Raw genomic sequence first — 14,980 nt, 5'->3', positions numbered from 1 at the left:
ACACTATTTCAGAATATGGTTTTGGATAACTTTTGACAAAAAATTAAACTGATATTTAATGGTAAACTTTAATAAGTAAACTAGAGTACCTCCAGTGGTCACAGGTTCCTTTTTCTGTAGAACCTTGCACCCAGCTGATTCCAGACGCCATATTTGTTTACAAATGTGGCAGTATACATGTGAAGTGTTACGACAGAAAAAGGAACCTGTGACCACTGGAGGTACTCTAGTTTACTTATTAAAGTTTACCATTAAATATCAGTTTAATTTTTTGTCAAAAGTTATCCAAAACCATATTCTGAAATAGTGTCTTGTTTCTCCACTAGGCAGTGCCGCAAGTTCCTCCAAATGTCGTAACACAACATACACACATATATAATACTAACTAATGTAAATCCACCCGACGATGGAGGTTTAAACCTTCGAAACGCGTCGTGGAAAAAATAAAACGGTGACTGGTAACAGTAAACTTGTTGTTTCATTTAATGTCAGTAACAGTCACGGTAAAGCCTAACCTTAAAAATGTTCGCATTTAAAGTTAGTCCAAGCATTCTGTTCACTTATACATTTTCTGTAAATACCTATCATTTCGAACAATGACCTCCGTATGTGAGATTTCAGTTGCGTTCCTGTAGCGCTGAAAATACGCATTTACGACTGTTAGTTGCCATACACACATTCTTCTGTTTCGTGCTGTCCTTCTGCCCTGCATTTTTGGTCAAATTATTTCTCCACGCCCTGTGTAACAGTGCTGGATTTCAAACCTCCCTCGAACAGGACTGTTTAAATTATTTACTTCATTCGTTCGTTACACATATGTCACTGAATGACACCCAGCCAGGTTGTCCACCTATATTCCGCCACGTCTCAGGAAAGCCAGCACTCCATCTACAAAATCACGAAACCAGCACGAGATTCGCATAGTGACACTGTACTGATCGTAAGCACATTCAGACATAATCGCAAATGCAGATCATAGTAATGTAGAAGCCGAGTTTATCTTTCCGTTTGTTCTCCGTCTCCCGCAAAACACAAGAGCTCTGTCGCTGCATCAGCGGTCGATTGTTGCTGTTGGCTCCACGGAATGGGCAGTTACTGCCAGTGTTACTCCGGAGTAACTAGGCTTCTACTAAAGCAATGAAAACAAAGAAGTAACGGACGGGCCACTAGGAATCAAACAGTACGTTTCTGTTAGTTTAATGCGGTGACAATTTTGAACGATAAGCTTCGTGATACGATTGAGTTAACAGCAATTACACAAACCCAGGTTTTAAGTTGGGCCCTCCACAGACAAACTCACTAAAGTTATCGTCCTTGCCAACTTTCATATTACACACTACTGAATTACTCTATTTCTTAGGAACTACACGTAACTGAGCCTGTAATTCATGACGAAGCTGACTATTACTACTACTACTCGTATTTTTCTTAACGAATGAGCAAAATGCTCACACGAGATAGCAGTCTTGCGTCTGTCGTGCAATCATCCGGGACACATTTCCTCCAGCCTGAACATTTCCTTTTCCGACACAGGAAATGATTTGACAATTACCTCTATATGTAATTCATATTTAACTTTATGAACTGAATATTTAGTAGAAGGGCGAACCGAATTACGTACTGCATAGTGTGAATGAATGCTGCAATTTTGGCGGCAATAGCGAGAAATAGGCACAAAATACTAAGACTTCGCTACAGAAGTCCGCCATCATAGGGCTGTAGTGACAGCTGAGTCGCACCTATCACTGAAATCAAATGTTTCCTCTCAATATATATATATATATATATATATATATATATATATATATAGTTCATGGTAGTGTTCGAATATGACGGAACATAGAATGTATTTATTTCGATTCTATTGCAAAAGAAGTACAAAACATGAACTTATTTCATGTCTCAATATGCTACTACTTATTTGAAAGCGCTGACCAACGCTTTCCTCGAGAACGAGGACAGTCTGAAATTTATTCCGCGCCTCCTGACTGTGTTATACGACATTCTCTGTCGCCGCAGTCTTGTCCGCTCACAGTATCTCATTTTATCTTCTTTCATACAGATAGGCTACAGCTTTACCTCGTGGCCCACAATAAGAGATTTCGATGTAAGACTGTTCGGTTTCTATTTCTTGAAAGGGCACGATTCCGATCGGAACTGGCGGTATCGAAAGACGCCTTCTTATGGCGCCCCGTGTTGCAGAAGTTAACTGCCAAAGAAATTACAGAAGACGCAGTGTTGTCGATGGCCGATAGATGGTAGTATTTGATTTGCGGTGTTACACTTTGATGTAGGGAATAAGACGTTGAAACGGAATAAACAGCGCGAAAAGAGTATGTCTGCGGACGCTATTCTGTCACAGAACGATCAAGGACCGTATACTTAACATGGACACGGAAATTCCGATATTTTTTTATAGAAAGTTATACACGTCGAACTGAGGAGAAATGTTAAACGTAAAAATGAAGCATTTGTTTCTCTGTGTTTCCACTTTGAAAAAGAAACGGTATGTTAATAATCGCTTTCATTGTGTCAAACAAAATATGAAACGTTCGTTAGCAGTTCTACATACAGCTAACAAATCTGCTTTTCAGAAACCGATCCGCCACTACCGCTTCTGGTTCGTCATGTAAACGATATCATACCGATTCACGAAACTTGGTCACCTATGCCAGTTTTCGTACTGTATTTTGAAGGGAAAAAACACTACCACAGCATTCCATTATTTTACCGTTTTCGTTAGTTGGATGTGAGGGGGGGACCAGACAGCGACGTAATCGGTCCCATCGGATTAGGGAAGGACGGGGAAGGAAGTCGGCCGAGCCCTTTCACAGGAACCATTTCGGCATTTGCCTGTAGCGATTCAGGGAAATACGGAAAACCTAAATCAGGATGGCCGGACGAGTGTTTGAACAGCCGTCCTCGCTCGGTCTACCGTTTTAAGGACTTTCATTTTATCGACGAATAAGTACGGAGCTCCTGAGATTGCGGGCAGCACCCTTGTCACGTCATGTCTGGCATGTGTAACGGTGCTGGGTGACAAAACATCGCTCAGACACCACTGCTTAGGGCTGCCTTTATTCACATGCGTCACTGAATGAATTCCAGAAGAGATGTCGGCCTATGTTCCGCCACGCCACTCGAACGCCGCCACGGGTTACACAAAATCGGAAAACCAGCGCCGGTTTCGCGTAATGACACGGTACTGGTTTCGAGCACATTTAATCGCGTTTGCAAATCGTAGAAATATAGAAGCTGAGTTTATTTTTCCGTTAGTTGTCCGTCTCCTGCTGTCCATAGAGCTTTGTCGCTGTCTCAGCAGCGACTGATTGTTGCTGCTGGCGCTCCAAAATATCGGCAGTTTACAGCTTTCTCGCGAATAATGGCGGTTTTATGGAGAGAATGAAAACGGAAAAAATTATAGTAAATGCACAACCACCAGTCAAACTTTACATTTTTCGGCGTTAGAAACGAGTAAACCTTTAAACGATAAATAACGTCGGCGGGGCACACATAACTGTATTTAGTCTATATAAATCCACATTTGGAGTTAGGCCTTCCACACACAAACTTGCAAAAGTAACCTTTTGTCCAATCGAAATTGCAGATCGTATTCTTCAATGAAAAATGCTACTGTCTTCCACTAATCACTTCTGGCGTTGTGCTAGCATAACTGTTCCGCCTCCCTACAGCAAACGATTGTGTCCTGTATTAAACACTGGCCGTATATAAATACATTTCAATATTTTCGCAATAGCAGTGGAAGAGATATAGTGATTTATTGTCTTCTTACTTTTTAATTATCATGTCGGCAGTCACATACGTTATGTGAGCTTCGAACACCAGTTTGTTGACAAGTGATAATGTTTTATTGCAGTGAAACAGCGGTTAAAACTCGTATGCAGACGTGGAAAGCGAATCGCAAAAGTCGTCGTTCGTTCCAACAGAAACTACCCATCATATTCTTCGCTAGAAAATGATACTAACTTATATAAGCGACAGTAATTTCCATAATCGTTATCTTTCAAATGCTAAATGTTATGTAAACTCTTCATCGTAATTACTTCAGAGGTTTTCGTTTGTTCATCAATACGTAAACTAACTATTTCAAAGACGTGAAAACAGACTTGTGCCGAAAATTCCGTTACATATGGGACCAGAGTGCATAGCAGCGACATTGTTGTGGCAGACGCCGTATTAAACGTGAATAACAAATCAAGGTTCGGACGAATCTCTCCGTCGCCTCTTTCTGGACCAGCCGACTGCAGCCGTGCTGGCAAAGAAGGTGTCGATGTCTGCGACGCTGCTTCCATGATGCTTGAAACGTTATCAGGTCTTGGAGATCCTCTGCAGCTTCTCAACGCTAAGACAATAACCGCCGTGTCAGTACAAGTTACTGCTGTACATTCTCATCTCTGCGGCCTGTCTTTTCACGGAACAGATGTACCTCAGTTTTACCTGAATATATGTAAAGTAAAATAATATTCCCAAAACACTACGGCGAGTATTTAAATCTATTGCTAACTGTTTTTTCGCATTAAACATATTGACGTTGCGTAATACCCTCTCTGTTTTCACATGTGTTTGTGGCCGTCGGCAAGCAAATGCACCAATAGTAGTGCAGGAAACTCACCGTCGTCAAACCAACATTGGAGACGATTTTGTTTGCCTAGAAAGCTGCCTATGAAGCTTTACGTGTATTCTAGAACCGACACAGCTTAGTCTGTTATTCGCCATATTAAGAAAATACATTTAGCACTCCAAAGTTCCGTCGTTTTAGGAAGTTAAGGAGTTTCAAGGGCATACTTTTTGTTTGCTGTAGCTTTAGTACACACTAAAATTATCTCAGAGGTGTTAAGGTAACCGTCTGCAACTCTGTCGCTTACATATAATTAATCTGGCCTAAACTTGTGTTTTATTAGCTGACTGCTTGAGATATTTTCCTTAATATGGCATCTTCCATTGCGATGCGGTGCTGTGGCCACATGTTTAAAAGAGTCTTAACAATCGTCGTGATGATAATGGAAAGTCAAAAAGTTGTCGTCATTATTGTATGCCGTGTTCTCAAGAGCTTAGTGCGTAATCCTGCAGTTTCTTTGCGACAGCACTTCATTAACTAAAGACCACGACAGGCGCCTCTTTGCTGATACTCTATGGTGACGTCATAACATCCAGACTCCCGTCTGATTCATTACGAACAGTTCTGTACTGCCACATATGCTAGCCCTGAAATCGAGTGAGCAGGACCTTTTTGCTTCTCACTACTCTGAAAAAATCCATGCTTTTCTGAAGAGATGATTTTTTCCATTTAATACGACTCTTTTCTTTTCTAGTATTGGTATTAACACACTTTGAAAGCGTGTAAATGGTGGATATCTGTCCGATCGTGTTTAACTCACCGGGCTACAAGCGCAGAACTTATTCTCTTCATGGCTTTGTGTTCGCCTCGACAAAAGGATCACGTGATCTCTGTTGGCCACATGCTAATAATATTCCTGCTGCGTCTTGCAACTGGAAATTCTATCGTAGTCGGTTTCACATTCTTGCTATATGTTAAAACAATCCCGCAATTTTTTGATGACCACGAAAACCAAAGCTGTAATTTTTATTTCCTCTTATTAGGCGTGCTGTCCTTCGTGTTTCAACAGTCGACATCGGAAAGCTGTACCACAAGTTGGTGAGATTTGTATATCTACATACTCCCTCGAAGTTACTGCCCAATATGGGAAAAACACGTCTGCGGTACATTTGCGATGATAGAATTGTTCCTAGTATTCGAATCTCCGATTTCCCAGTGATATACTTACGCAGGGAAGCGTATCTGGTACCCAGCCCGTTTCTGTGAACGTCAAATAGTAAGACTGCTACTACACAGTACGTAGGGCAGTCTTTGCAAACCGATCCGCCAATAGCTGTTCTGTCTTATTACGCAAACTCTGCTACATCGATCCTGGAAATGTGCTTATTGCCACAGCCAGCCTCTCGCTTAGTGGCGAGGGCTACGGCAAACAGTGGCCGGTGACAAGACACCCCCTAACTCTGTGCACAGCGGTGTGAATGTGTCTTCACTCTCTGAGAAGTTTTGTAGCCGTGCCTAAGCGCCTGATGCTTTTTGGTGAAATATGTTTGCAGCAGTGCCCATCTCCCGCTTCTTTCCACAACGAACGTAATCCTGATCACGTAACAAATCAGCTATGAACGCTTCAATGGCCGTGCACGAGACTTTTGAACATTCCTCTACTCCCAATCTCCTCTTCACCCTCCACCACATCATGTCAGGAATTCCTACTCTCCACTGTTTGTTAATGTCTTCCGTTCATATTACACAAAGACTGATAGGTTCTCTTCGTCAAGGACAGCTGTATTGCAGAGACCATGCGTGTAAAAATTATGAATCACGGGACATCGACGTTTGTTGACCCTAGAAAAGCCGATTAATGCTTAACATATAACCACATGGTTAGAGAAAAACGGATTCCGAAATTTTCCTCATCTGAATGTTGTGTTCCGTGTTGTTCTCGTCTGAGTCGTACCGTTCATCTTGGCTGCTGAGTAAAAAAAAATGGAAACTTGCAGAAGGTATTAGATACCTACATGGAGGACTTCAGGCAAAATTCACCACATTTCAGTCAAAACTGTAAATAAATAGAACAAATGAGGGCAACTGGGCTAAGTTGTGTTTCATTGTCGGTGCATTGGGAACTGACCAATGGTGCATTGTCTCTCGTTTCATTAATACCGATGCTGTAGCGGCTCATATGTTGCCCCATAATAACGTGACAGACGCTTTTGTCACGACATTTATACATTTACTACTTCGGTCGAGGACTTTTTGTAATCAAGAAAGATATTTTACGTCTTACATAGTAACACCATGGTTAAACGTATCGCATTTTCTTTCACGTACATACCGTCTACGTAATTTTAAAGTCGTACGTTGCTAACAACCCATCCGTCATTTTGACGTTTCCAGCAGTTTCTATGGGCTCTTGAGAATTCGACTATCATTATGTCATTTGCTACGACATACTTACGTTAATTAAGTGGTGACTAATTTTTTGACTCATTTTTCATCTACTTTCAGCTTTTAAGACATCTTCAAACATTAAACATGGACTTGTGATTTTCTTCATTTCTATATCTGGTACGTCGGCTAAGTATGATAAAAGTGTATGTAATGTTTTAATTTTTTCTTGTTCTCATCCTGAAGACTGGCTAGTCCAGAGACTGTGTTCACGCGTATATTTTCTGTGAATTACCTTTCATTTTGAGTAAAAACGTCCCCATGTCAGATTTTAATTACTTTCCTGTAGCGGAGAAAATACACATTTGCGACCCTTACTTGCGGTGCTCAAATTCCTATGTTTCGTACGGTTCTAAACATTCTGCGTGGTGTCTGTTTGTTCTATATCGTGTCTCCCTACCACTTTCGCACAACGACGCTCTGAGCGTGTTTTTTAAGGAATTGACTAGTTTGAACCTGGGACCTGTTGCTGGTAAGGAGACGCCAGACCACACATGACATGTAGAATTCAGAAGAGTTCAGTGAGACTAGCGATGATATAGCCAAATACTTAATGATTTCAGCGTCAGCTCCACCGCACTCCCTGTAAAAGAATCTTAATACTAACTAAATTTAGTGGAAGGGGTTCAAGGCTTTCCTATTTTTAGTTAGCTGGTAAAATAACGTCGAAAAAGCAGTTAAGTTTACCATTGGAAATTTTATTCTACTCACAAAACATCGTTTATAAATTGCACTATTGATAAAAGGAAATGTTTTAATACAGGATGGTAAAAACCAACTGCGTTCAACAAAAATGTGAACGAATATTCCCTGAATGGGTTTCCAAGTTCTACAATGGATCGAAGGATGACCTATGCCATATCACATCTATAATCTAGGTTTAAATTAAGTTTCACAAGAGAGAAAACTATCAAAATGGTCTACAGTGACCCTCAATTATCTTTAATTACTTATCTAACTTGTCGTAAATTACAGTGGCTGATGTGCCTTCTCAATAACTATATAACAGAAAAATCATCGAGTTTCAGATTTTTACTTCAAGTGGCAAATGTGAACACCATGAGCTTTAATTGACGATTGACACTAGTATTACGCGAAAAGGGAATGTAACTTCTGCAGTTCTGAGTGAAGCCTTATGCACTCAAAAATGCGGCATCGCATGCGTTAATTACCTTGTCGGTGTTCGTCAGGGGGCGGCGGCCGGCGCAGCTCCGTCCAGCTCGCCCTCTCGGAAGCAACTCTCCTTAACTTCTCCTTACTACAATTTACTGAAGTTGGTTTAAAAAAAAACTGTTTGGCTGTGTTTTCATCTGACCAATCAGGGTCTCAATGTTAACCTTAAGTTCCGCCTACAAAAATTCTGTCTATCCAATGAGAAACGTTATACTTTTCGTGGTGGGGCAATGTTTTTAAGGTATGCAACGTAACAGAGACGCGAAAAAGTCTCACGCTAAAACTTGCAGCTGGTGTGGTCCTTTTAGCGTTATCATAAGATCTATACTGTTCTTCTGGAGGGCTCTAGCTTTTAACATGGGCTGGGGGGTGGTCCTAACGTAACAGAGACGCGAAAAAGTGTCACACTAAAACTTGTGGGTGGTGTGGTCGTAGCGGTTAGCTGGCCACGTGGGTGTCCGTCCCTTATCGTAGGGCCTTCTCGCTTAACACGGTTCTGCTCTCGGCTTCTGTTCTCGTTTCTCCCCTCGGAACTGCGTCTGTCTCACGGTGGGATGGTATGACATGCATTTAGGCATTCTTGTGTTAGTCTGTGGTATTCCATTTGCTCACTCGTTACTCGTATTACTTTGGTTAATTTAATGTCACGATTTATCCGGAGCTATGTGACATACTACTGGATTTGCTTATCATGTCACGGTTTTCATGGAAGGTGATGGATTTGCCTCACACCTTACACGGTCTTTCCGCCCTGCACTTCTGGTCAAATTGTTTTTCCGCACCCTGTATAACGTTGCTGGATGGCAGACGTCGCTCAGCCAGCACCGGTTAAATTATTCACGTATGTCATTGAATGGCCCTCATCCCGATCGTCCGCCTGTATTCCGCCACGTCACTAAAACGTCGGCACGTGACATACAAAGTCTCGAAAGCAGCACCAGACCCCCAAAACTAAAGTGCATCGATTATGAGCACATTTAGACGTTAATGACAAATACAGAAAGAACTAATGTTGAATTTATTTTTCGTTAATCTTCCGTCTCCTGCAACCGACAGAGCTTTGTCGCTGCCTCAGCGACTGATTGTTGGTATTTGCTCCGCGGAATGTTGGCAGTTTTAACTCTCCCGCGAGCATTGGCGGTTATTTGAAGTAAAGAGAACGATAAAGAAATTCATTACCGAAATGAGAGTGAATCCATATTTGACGCGGCGACTACATTTATAAAATCAACCCACAGCACAACGTCGCGTATCGCTCCAGTTGCCAGATGCGTGTCCACTCCCACATGTGGCCCACACTGACAGTCACTGGCCAGTCTCTCCATTGTAACGCATCCGCACACTTCCTGTTTCGCACTCGGCACATTCGTGGATGGCCTTCTGTCTCAGCTGCCTCCAGCTCTACGCTTCTGAGATGGAGGCGATTCTGTGAGAAAATCTACCGAAAAAGATGTGTAAAAATCGTCAAGAATACCGTCAAAATGTTTTTATCCTAGTCAATAAACACATGTGATACGTTGTCTCTAGCCACCGCTTGTGAACATGTAATAATCAAGTTGACAGCATCATCTGCTTTTTATGTATGCGAAATTCAAACTCAGTGCGAGAACCAGTTTGACTTCGGTGCAATGTGTGGTGTCACCGCCAGACACCACACTTGCTAGGTGGTAGCCTTTAAATCGGCCGCGGTCCGTTAGTATATGTCGGACCCGCGTGTCGCCACTATCAGTGATTGCAGACCGAGCGCCGCCACACGGCAGGTCTAGAGAGACTTCCTAGCACTCGCCCCAGTTGTACAGCCGACTTTGCTAGCGATGGTTCACTGACAAAATACGCTCTCATTTGCCCAGACGATACTTAGCATAGCCTTCAGCTACGTCATTTGCTACGACCTAGCAAGGCGCCATTACCAGTTACTATTGATGCTGTAAAACATGAACCGTCAAGAGCGATGTTCACCATTTATGGATTAAAGTTAAGTATTCCAGCAGCTACGTACGTTTTTTGCTAAAGTCTAATTTCGTTGTCCTGTTCCAGACCTCACGCCAGCCTGCGTGAGTACTGATTTCAACAACTGACTTTGTTGTATTAGTGTCACACATGTAGTAATTGAATTAACCTACTTTCCCCAAGAGTCGCAATGTTAATGCGATAACTATCCTTGTTACGTTTGGCCAGGTGGAACGCCAGCAAATGTTTCCAACACTGCCGTCACAATTCTTTTATTTTTCGTAAACGACAGAATTGCAGGAATTCGATGAATACCTGTCGTTGTTGGACTGTGGCTCATTTAGCTGGCCGCTTCCAGAGAATAGGTTTGGTGGGAAGCACATAGCCTTCTGGCCATTTCGTCAGGAGTGCGTGTCACGTGTGGCATTATGCTTTAAGGAGCGACATCCGCCATGCCCGATTTTTACACGGAATAAAGAGCTATGACTTCTGCTTAAGCCAGTGCAGATACCGACACAGTATCGAGATAAGGAGCGTGATGTACTAGAAAACGCTACTTGGCTTTTTTTCCACGTGTGTTTGTGGCGGGCGGCAAGCTCCTCCGTCATAAGAGACAGCGGCAGCTCATCGCTGTCAGCCCGACTCTAGAAACGCAGATGCAGATGTGTAGATCTCGTTTGGAAAATCTGCGTATGTTCTACACACATCGCGTTCCCTGATACACAACGGTGATGTTATAACATCTGCACTCGCGTCCTCTTTACTACGACGACTCTAAAACGTCACATATGCAGCCCCCACCTTGCGCTCTTATCACAAGATGGTACGTTTAGTGTTCCAAAATATTCCTCTATTATCAAGTTTAAGCGTTTAAAAAGGGGTACTCCTCGTTGAGCGAAGACTTCATATGCGTTTTTAACATATAAATGGGATATAACTAAGACGTCGTTTGCAACATTGCGGGTTACAAGTGCCAAACGTACAAATTTGCATCGTTTTGATTTCTGTCTCAACAATTGAATCGCGCAACTTCTCTTGCCAAAGTGTTGCATCTTCCCCCGCAAAGTAGTTCTGCCACGTCTTACACATTGCGGCCACGTATCAAATCAGTATCAAAGTTGCCTTGATAACGACACAGAATAAATTTGTCATTAATATCTGTTTCTACCCAATGTGTTGTGCACTCTCCGTCGTGTTTAAGGAGTACTGGCCAGAAAACTGTAGTAGAAACTGGCGCCGAACGTACATGTGCGTCATCGTTGAAAACCGTCACCCAGTTTCGGGAAACACGGTTGCTGTACTACAGTCAATGTGTACTACTAGAATTTTTAATTTGTCATTGATACACTGACTTTTACGTAACATAGCGTCCGTTGTACTCGGAAGATTTCCATGAATAATGCATAGAACGCCTCTTTTGCTTCGTTCACGCAGATGCTTCGAAGTACACATCGAAACTTTCAGCCACTATTAAAGTTTTGGAGCCAGTACAGATATGGTTCTGGAGGAAGTATTTAGCCGCTTTCAGTTTAGTCAGAATTGGTAACATATTGGTAGTATACGAAGGTAAGTTGTCTTCTGGTCAGAAGAAACTGATAGCACCTCTTTGTTCCGACAGATTATACTTCACCGTTCCTGCACCTACAACCACCACGTCCATCGAAGTTACTCTTCTGCCGTTGGTTTATAGTGAGACCAGGAAGAAAATAAAAATACACCTGATATCAGTATACTTAGCGAAGTCATACGTTTCCGTGTGTGTTACTCACCTCTCGATGTGTGCACTGCTCTATTTGGGAACAGAGGAAGCGTCGGTAGCAAACTTTTGTCAACGGCTGAATCTCCGTTTTCATACTGGAGGACTTCCGTACAAGCGAGACGATCAAACGATTTGCCAACTCGGGGTAACTCTGTCTTTTAGTTTCACTGCTTAGGGGAATAGACTGAAACAGCATAATGTTGTCTCCCTTAATCAACAGAAAAAACGATAAGAAATGTTATGAAAAGCCTTGAGCTTATCATCGTAATCGCAGTTCTTTCCATTTCACCGCCCTGTAATTCGTCAGAGTCAGCTAACGGACAGTTAAAATGACTCGTAGTTGACAATAAATTGCTGCGAAAACAGCTGTGGGCCGGAAATTCCGTTACAAATGGGAACGGAGTTGCTCGCGACGGCATTCTTGCGCCAGACGCTGTCCGTGTTCTTGCCGAGTTGAACTTTAGTAGCAGTTCAGGATCACTGTAGAAATGTCCATCGCCATAATTTCGGTACCGCATCACTACCGTCGTGCTGCCAGACAAGGTGTCGACGACTTCGACGCTGTTTCCCCACGTCGGGACGCAAATAATTGGACAAACTGCTCTGCAGAACAGCCGCTGTACAGGGTGAAATTATTTTTGCGAATCTGTACTGTGCGGCCTCTCTGATGACAGGAAAAAAGGTCATTTTCTTATACAAAAAAATATCTGTATTCCTCGGTTTTTCGTTGATAACAGTTCTAACTTTGCGTAAAAACGCTAGGCGAAGCATGACACTTAGAAGAGGAAAGTAGCAAACGACGGTAAATGTTAGAAATATGGCGCGTTTCCCAGAATTAGCTGTTCCTTTCGCTTCAGTTGGGTTACATACATTCAAGTCTCTGGAGGGCGTCTATCGTTGAGACGTATGGTGACGTCGTAACATCGACACTCGCGACTCATTCATTACGAACGAACCTGCACTGCCTAACACGCCACCCCTGTAATCGAGTGAACCTGGCCTCACATTCTTATTACTAAAGTACGGAAGAAACATTTTTCCGCAATTTAATGAGTTTCATGTTTGCTCTAGTATAGGCGGACATCTTTCCGACTGGTTTCAACTCTCCCGGTTACAGCTGCCAACTATATAATTATTAATCGCTGTGTCTGCTGATACAGCGAAAGGATCGCGTGAGACGTGTAGACGACATGTTTAGATCCCTGTGACGTCTTCTTTCCCAATATGGTGCTGTGACGTCCTGCACATTCCGGTCAAATATAAAAACAGGCCCGTACTAGTCTTGTTGACAATGTGGAAACACGTAAAGTTATAATTTTGTAACCTCTTTCTCAAGTATGCCGTCCATTCTCCATCGTGGTTGAATAATCGGTACCACAAAGCCGCCAATCACAATAGGTTCGCAATCTATATCTTCATGTAATTCAAAACCGTGCACCAGTGAGCGTAACATTGATCGCTCAATAAAGTATCTTCGAACGCTTTAACGGACGTGGATAAACCTTTTTGTGCAATGTCCTCTTCCTGCGTGTATTTTCACTGCCGCCCGTAACAAATCCGTACCCTCCACCATTTGGCAATGTCTCCTCTCGATATTAGGAAAGCACCGACAAGTTCGCTGTATCAAGGACGTTTGCACTGCAGAGACCATACGCCTAAAAATTATGAAGCTCGCAACACGGAGGCTTCTTCAGACTAACAAAACCTATTAAGGTTCAATATGTAACCACGACTAGAGAAAAGCGATTTCCGAAATTTTCGTCTTCTGAATGTTGTGTCCCGTGTAAACGTCGTACCTGTCGTGCCGCTCACTTTGCCTGCTCAGTAAACAGGCCACGTGGAAATACGCAGCAAGTACTAAATTCTGGTCGACGGCTGCGTGGTTCCATAGAGCATTCATTGCCCGTATGTTCTAGGTATATACTGAGATACAAAGAGAAGTTAATGTCACCGTATTTAACAGTCTCTGAGTCATCACTATCGATCACAGACGATATAAAAGAGTACCGTCATTACCCACGCTCATAGGAACAATGTCACCAACGCAGTTAAAATTTATGGCTCGTTTTCAATGCTCTGGCAACTGACCAATGCCTTTGCTTTCAGTAGTACCGATTCTGCGCTGTCTCATGTGTTGTCTCATAGCGTGGCTGACGCCCTCGTCACGGCACTTATTCGTTTGGCACTTCACTGTAAGTCTTCGTAATCAAGAAACGTACTTTTCATACATTTCCTTAGCGCCTTTCTTAAACGTATCATAGTTATCGTCTACTGAAATTTAAAGTTACAGATCACTACCAACGCGTTCCGCCATTTTGCCGTTTTCATCACTTTCTGCCAGAGATTGAGTGCACTGGACTCCTGAGAATTCGACCAACATTTCGTCACGCCTCGTCTGGCATATGCAGGGTGCGGAAACACAATTTGACCAAAAGTGTAGGGCACAAAGACAGCGTCAAATGAAGGAATCTCAGTATAGAAGCTAGAGGTCGCAATTGAATACCCAAGGCTCTAGGCCAGCATGAAAACGGTGGTCAGTTTGAACATTTGTTATACATGATTTTGTGAATTAATTGGTGGCTCATACTCCATTTACTTTGCCCCTTTTAAGGAATATTCAAAAATGAAACATCAACATGTTATTGTCTTCATTTCTGAAAAAGTACAGTCTGGTGCGTCAGCTCAGTCTGAGATAAGTGTAAGTGATACTTGAAGTTTATCTTGTTCTCATCGTGACGATTGGTCCCGTTTATGTATACATATTCCGTATATTACCCATCATGTTGAGTAAAGCCATCTGTATGTCAGATTTGAGTTTTGTTCCTGTAGCGCTGGAAGTATGCAGTTGTTTGAAACCAAATGGATTAGACAGTCACAGTATCTGTAGCTGGAATCAAGCACTTATTTTTACAACTACAGTACCTGCTGTGCTAGTATCACACACGTAGTAATTCAGTTAACCTAGAAGACTAGCATCGTTAATGTGATAACCATCCCTGTTCATCGGGCGAGTAGGAATGACAGTAAACGTTTCAAACACTGTCCCGACAATTCCGTATTTTGAAGAACGACAG

This window comes from Schistocerca piceifrons, chromosome 11 (assembly GCF_021461385.2).
Source record: "Schistocerca piceifrons isolate TAMUIC-IGC-003096 chromosome 11, iqSchPice1.1, whole genome shotgun sequence".
Classification (NCBI taxonomy): domain Eukaryota; kingdom Metazoa; phylum Arthropoda; class Insecta; order Orthoptera; family Acrididae; genus Schistocerca; species Schistocerca piceifrons.
The sequence above is the reverse complement of the archived record's forward strand: the minus strand, read 5'-3'. Positions refer to the sequence as shown.